This window comes from Syngnathus acus, chromosome 6 (assembly GCF_901709675.1).
Source record: "Syngnathus acus chromosome 6, fSynAcu1.2, whole genome shotgun sequence".
Lineage (NCBI taxonomy): Eukaryota > Metazoa > Chordata > Actinopteri > Syngnathiformes > Syngnathidae > Syngnathus > Syngnathus acus.
Window position 1 is genome coordinate 2,180,997 of NC_051092.1, and position 6,275 is coordinate 2,187,271.

A 6,275-nucleotide genomic window follows, 5' to 3' on the forward strand; every position below is an offset into this window, starting at 1 on the left:
CAGCCCGCGGGCCAAATGTATATATCTTATATATGGACAAAGTTTTGAAATGAGCCATTCATTGTAGGTGCGCCTTATAATCCGGTGCGCCTTATAGTGCGGAAAATACGGTACTCAACAAAGCAATGAATAAAAATAACAACTGCTGAGTGCAAAATAAGTTTTAAAACTATCAAATGGGTGACACCACCTAATCGACAAGATAATATGTCCAAGTCGACACGGACGCAAAAACTCTCGCTAATCGCTCACGAAATGCTAACACAAGCACATTAGCACACTGATCCCTAGTTCTCGAGAGCCTCTCATAAAGTCCACAGCTAGTTCTCAGGGCCGATGCATTCAGCCTGTCAAGAATGTCAGCATTTATCTTGTCAGAAAGGCAAAACACAACAACAACACTCCGCTTAATACAAATAGATTTGGACACAAGTTTATATGTTTGCGCTGAGGCCCTGATTGAGTACATTTATTGATCTGTCTCTCAAGTCAGTGAGTGTGGAATTTTGAGGTGTTGAGGGGAGATTATGTGCCTTTCATAGTTTGGGTAAAATAAAACAGACAGAGCAACATAACAAAGGACTTTATTTACTAATATATTTTATATTCATGGAGAGAAGGGAAAATGAAGTCACAACTTACTGTAACAGAGGATATTTGGTGTTTATTTTTAGCCTTCATGTCAAAATAACGTCGGTGATGTCGTCGTATGTCAGTTTGCGAAACAACAACGCAGCCAAAAATGCCAACAATGATTTTCATTGCGATGCATCTCGCCCCCTCACCGACTTTTTAATGACTTCCTCTGAGGTTAATTAGCACTTTTTTGCACTTTTGAGCAGAGGAAGACAACTGAGATAACAAACTTTTCTCCTCCCATGCAGACTTTTTGGTGGTTTTGTGTCTTTGTTTTTTCTTACAACGGTCACTTGGAGGTTGTCGCAGTCACAAACCTGGCAAAGCCTCCTGCTTGTCATCATCCCTCCGCGAGGCGCATCCATCACTCCTGACATCTGCTTTGTTGTATTTCTGATCTGCAGATTTAAACGCTACATAAACTATGTTTACAGAGACTACACTGTGCTTTTTTTTCCCGCAGACAGATTAGAAAAAATAAAATCACACATCCCGTATTGTAACTTCTGCATTCTGACACTTTCCTACATCAAACTGTAACCGCCTTAGCGTGGAAGAACATTAAAAAATACTGAAGAAAGCAAAAAAAGACAATAATGATATTGTATTATTCTATAAAATCTGTTTCACTACAGCATTTGGATGATGAATGAGCCCAAATTGTAGACGTGCGTGCTGGAAAGTGTCGACTTGTGCTCAACAGACGTCTACGAGGGTCGTCAACACGGCCTTGGGCTATTGTCGTCTTAATTACGCCGCCCTCGTTATCATCGCTGCCATCATCGTGGTTGTTGTTGTCGGCGTCGTGTCTGACAACATCATTTTCTTCTGACTAACGACGTGCCGAGTCGTGTCATACATATTCATGAGCTTTGCTAGCGTCTGGCGCGGGAAGTAATGGCGGAATGATGACGGCCATTAGCTGAGTGGAACGATGTCTTCTCTATATGTATATTAAGGGTCGGGGAAAACATTATTCACATGGTGAATTATTGCGTCGTTAACTGCTGCGATGCACTACTAGTGGGTTGTCTCCCAAACATTTCGTCTAAATTTAGGGGTGTTGATATTTGTCCAAGTACTTGAGTTTGTTTTATCCTTTTATCTGTCGTAAAAGGCTAACTTCATACGCAGTTTAACCAAGAAGGTTTCTCAATCAAATTATATCAATCAACTAACTTTAATTGGAGAATTTGAACGCTGATATTTCTTAAATGACAGCTGAACGGCTATTTGTTGCAGGATAGCATTAGCGTATCACCGCTTCACGCTATAAATGACAAAAAACAGATAGCAGCTAGCGGCACACGTCAGTGACACTTCCAGGTCCCCTTGTGGTTTGAAATAGCTCATTTGAGTCCGTGAAAGATTGATGCAACCAATCTCAAGCGATGAACTTTAACGCGGATCCAAACGCACGCCTATTCCGCATCGTGACTCTCAAAATCGATGCGGTGATGACACGCCATTGAATATGCTTTCGTCTTGTCGACTGGCATTCAATAAACGTTTGGCCCCACTGGTGAGAGGGGAAAATCCGATGAGACTTCCAGAGACGGGTAAAGGCTCAGCATGGCGTCAAATGACATTTGACTATTGATTTATATCCCATTTCAAGGCTGCTTTCTCTCGTCGATTCATCCTTTCTGACAGCGCTCTTGTATTGCTTTCCTTTTTCGCGCACTTGACTGAGGTGACTCACACTAAGCTTGTCTTTTTATTTCCACCTCACTGGAGCTCATGCGTTCCACGTGCTTTTTATTTCTTCAGTCTTTTATCGCGACACGTATTAGTTGGCATATCGTAATATTACAAAGGATAATATATTTGGGCCAAGGTTAACATAGGTTTGTGCAATTTGAATATTATGTTGACATAAACTGCCATCATTTCTAGGATAACGCCATAATCCATATTCAGGTCCAACACCCCTGAGTCTGATCGTTTTATCAGAAGAGCTTAAATGATCAAATGTATGTAGGCCAAGTGCATTACTATCACTCAGCATGAGCCGTCACCGTGTATACTTGTCAAGTGAGCCGATGATTGTTACATCGCGTTCATCCTGCTTATTGTGTCCGTCCTATGCCGTCTTATTATTGCGGCTCGGGATTTTTGCCACAGGGGTACATTGTCGGACTTATTGCCATCATTCCCTGGGTCTCATTGTGTAAGGGTTGGCGCAAAGGAACCACAGCAGCAGCAACAACAGCAGCAGCAGCCTTGTCGTCATCGTCGTCGTGCGAATGCATAAAATACGAGACGCATCCCCTGGGCCGCATTGTTTACGACGCAGGGCAAACAAAAACACATGTGGGGGGATTATTTTGGGATCACAAGCACACTTCTATTTTTATTTTAATAAGAAATGAAGGCAAACTGTATTTATCCAAAGGCAAAAACATTTGAGGTTTAAAAAGGGGATGAATTACATACTCCAAAAGGTTGCTTTAATAATGCATTATTATGCTTTTAAAGCAACCTTCATCTGACCATGAGGCTATATTTACAAAAAAATAGCTCGCTGAAGATAAGGGAATAAATGAAATAACGCCTGAATGTTTAAAAAGAAATAAAAGTGACAAAGTGCTGATGTGAAATAAAATAGAAATGAAGGGCCTTATTTTCCTGCCCAGCACCAGTCTAGTGCAAAGTGCAGTCAAGGACAAAGTGCAGTCTAACTGAGCACATGGCTGGGGGTTGTTAATTTCGTAAGTTGACAAAGGCAAAAAGGGGCATTTGCGCCGAAGTGGGAGTGAACACAGTCAACTTCCTGGTCAGTAAGGGATTTGACATTACCAAAATAGACTCGCTGTAGTCCAAGCCAAAAATCAATAACATCTAATAACGTGTCAGTTTTTAGTCTGTACAAATTTAAATTTTAATAGAATTTTTTCAAAACAACTTCAGAGTTCAAAGTGTCTTATAGACTTTGGAAAAGTAAAACCTATATTTGTATACTTTACAATTTAAGCAAAATCCTCGTGAAAACCGTACAAGCGTTCCCACCGCTGTCAAATATCATGTTAGCATATAGCATACAAACACGTTCATATTAAAATTAGTATTGTCTATCCAATTGTCAAATAACGAACCCTCTCGGAAGCGACACCATTGCAAACGCGTTCGTTAAGCCTTTTGATAAAATAAAAAAATGCTAACGTTTGAGTTCTGAGGTCATTTTTCAGCGTGAGGGAATAAAGTGGCTACTCCCTCTTGTTACACGGGGCACTCAATTGATTTCCTGGACAGCCTCATTATTGGACTACACAAGAGGAAATGGGCTCTAGCGGTAATTAAAAAGTGATTTTTTTTTTTGGTGGGGGGTACTTTTGGTACGCCTCATTAAAACCTCAGCATTATCTTGTGAAAGGACAGCTAGGTAGTTGACAACGCGGTGAAAATGAAGCCTCAACAATGGGAGGGCAGACATGTTCGGCTCATCTTTTCTGTGCTGTACGATAGCGGCTAATTGGCGGCGGCATCTCAAACGTCGCTCCCTCCTTCCCGATGGACGCTCGTGTGGATGAAAAGGTTAAGCCATTGTTAATTCCTCCCAGTTTCATCCTTCTTCTTTGAAAGTGGCTGTCCTGAAGCAGCGATTCACCAGAGGGAGGTTTAGCGAGCGGGATTAGCAGAGAAGGACGGTCAGTTGAGTCATTCGCAACGTTCGTTCATTCTTTATTTATCCCGTATGAGAAATTTAAGATTTATTCTAAATAGACAATTCATTAGCTACACTTGAACATTTCACATCGCTAAATAAGAAAACCTAAATATTAAGAAACAGCATTCTGTCGGTGCTGATCCAAATTGGGGTCATAAATGGCAATAACTCAAATAATGCCTGAATGTATGAAAACAAATAGTTTAGAATCCACTGAGGGCATAATGGAAAAACAGTAAAACAACAGAAATAACGAACTTTTTGCAACCTTTTCATTTTGAATGAATTTGGCGCTGCCCTTTCGAAATCTGTAGCGGCAGTCCCACAGCAGCAACCCACCAGAGGGGAGCTTTAGCAGGATTAGCGGCAAAGGACGTTCCGTCGAGTGGCGAGTGATCTTTGGCCAAACGTCATTAAAGATGCTAATCTCTCCTGTTGAACATTGTCGCTCTGCGTGAGGTGAGTTCGCAAAATGTTAATTACCAGAAGTGACGGACGGGCCCAAGTTCCGTGACTGGACTCCATTAGCACAAAGCATTAGCACAACTAACTAACACAAATACAGATACCGAGTATAAAATGGCCATAATATGAAATATGTTGTTGAGACTGAGCAAATCATGTTATGCTACTATTGTGAAGCCTAGATACTGTTAAGTCAAACAAACAAACAAACGAAAAAACAAGCAAACGAATCGTCTGTTAGCTTGCTAAGCTAAAGATGCTAGTTTGCGGTTGGTAACTTTGTATAGATTCGACCTTCTTATAAATCAACAAAAACAAAAATCAACAGACACACCTTTGTCTGTTCAAAATGTTAATGTTACATATGACTATCATTGACTAATGTGAAGTGGTGATTTGTAAACGCCAATTCGTGAAGTGAATGGAGCAGGGCGACCAAATGCAGCTTGGACCAGGGTTTATTGAGCAAACTCAAAACGCAAACTATAGATACTCTACTAGGGACGTGAATAACAGAACAGACCGCAGACCAGAACAATCCGAAGGGAAGTGACACGCAGACAGGACTTAAATACAAGACAGGTAACGAGAGGCAGGTGACGGCAATTACATAGATTGTGAGGAAGGGGAGGGGCGAGCACACAGAAACCATGGCAACATGAAAACAAGGAAACGAACCGTGACAGATCTTGCCAGATTGAAGGTTACTTATTGTAACCAAGTCAAAAATCAATTTGTGACCCTCATCGTTTTGTCAACGTGACATCATGAGCTTGTTGGGCTTTAATATGTCTTAGGGCCTATCCTAGATGCTCCAGAAAAAAACCACCAGTAAATAAAAGACAAATATTAGACTCACTGGGGATTGGTATATATTTTGTTTGAAGCCTACTGTAAATCTTTGCTCAGGGAAAACGCTAAGGACTTGCTTTGAGTTCTCGCCGCACGAGCCTGTCATCTGTGCTGACACACAAGAAGACACAGCACGGTCGGTCATACGCGAGTGGTGGGCCCCTCCTTCACCACCAAGCACCATAACAACAAGACACTCCAATCTGTCACTCTACAATGCAACTTGTGTCCTACAGGAGGCCAAGTTGTCATTTCAAGCGCACGTCCACAAGATAGATGTCCCCTAATTCCTCCCGCCCGAGCACCACCAAGCAAATTTACGACAGCGGCCCCCGTGGATGAACGATGACACGGCCTCGAGAAGGAGAGGTAATTTGCTCTTAATGTAGTGCCGTAAACATTTATCATCAGAAAAGGGACGGAGGCGATGATTCTGATGAGTGTCGTTCTGCCGTTGCACTACCTCGACACGCTAAAGTCGTTTAAGTGACAACAAACAACAGAGATCAAAAGAATAAGATAGTTCAAATAAAATATACCAAACTAATATACCACTGTTTACAGAACTAGGTATTAAGCTAAGGCACAGACTGTATTCTGTATTTGAAAAATCTCGCAGCCTATCGCCAAACAAGAATGTTTTTCAGTTCATTAG